The sequence below is a fragment of the Mus caroli genome, chromosome 9 (genome assembly GCF_900094665.2).
Source record: "Mus caroli chromosome 9, CAROLI_EIJ_v1.1, whole genome shotgun sequence".
In the NCBI taxonomy this organism is placed as follows: Eukaryota; Metazoa; Chordata; class Mammalia; order Rodentia; family Muridae; genus Mus; species Mus caroli.
The window spans coordinates 90,283,403-90,284,296 of record NC_034578.1 but is presented as its reverse complement, the minus strand read 5'-3'; the positions used below and the strand labels follow the sequence as shown (position 1 = coordinate 90,284,296).

General features: G+C 42.7%; 1 pseudogene; it reads right to left on the bottom strand.

Moving 5' to 3' along the window:
* Positions 1-219: 219 nt before the first annotated feature.
* On the bottom strand, positions 220-315 carry LOC115031986 (annotated as a pseudogene).
* Positions 316-894: the final 579 nt, after the last annotated feature.

The following is an 894-nucleotide window of genomic DNA, read 5'->3' as shown; positions in this document are numbered from 1 at the left end:
ATAAAAGGTAGTGCTCACATCCTGGTACATTCTTACCTTGACATTTGCAGGCTGTGAGCAGGGTAATACTTTGTTTTTCCTTTTGAAATAGGGTGTCAAGGCCACAGGCCACAATAGCCTTGATTTCACTAGGTAGTCAAGGAAGAATTGAACTTCTCTTCCCCCTGCCTCTGCCTCTGCCTCCCAAGTACTATGAACACAGGCATGGACCATCATACTTAGGACACACCACACTTTGTGAATTTGCATTTCATCCTTGCTCAGGGACCATGCTACATCTCTGTACCTTTCCAATTTTAGTAGATAGGGTATCCAACAGAGTACAAGCCATACTTTTATGCCAGTTTTTTAAAAGTATGATTGACATAACCCTGGGGCATGTGACTCATAGTTTGCCTGATTCTGGTTATAATATTTCACATCATTTGACCCTTTTTAATATCTCTAGGCCTCTTTGCCTCTGTGTTCCTGCTGTGTCAAGCACAGGGGTATGTCTGGTCTCAGCTGGCATCTGGGCAATTTACAAGTATAATCGTGAATAGTTCCTGAACTAGTCATTTCAGCTCTACCAAATTCAACATACTTTTTATATAATTTTTCTGACAGGTTCTGGCAGCATGCACATGTAAGTCTGGTCCTTGCAAGTTGGAAGCAGGAGTTTCAGGAGCTCAAAGTCGTCACCAGCTACCTTGAACTCTTGAGGTAGCCTGGATTACATAAAACTTTGTTTCTAAAACCCAAAATAGGAGTCAGAGACATTCTTTTCCTTCAGAGGAACCAAGTTCCATTCCAACACCCACATTTGGTGGCTCACAAATGCCTGTAATTCTAGGTCCATGGAACCTGACTCCCTCTCTGGCTCCTTGGGCACCTGGAATCAGATATGCTCATATA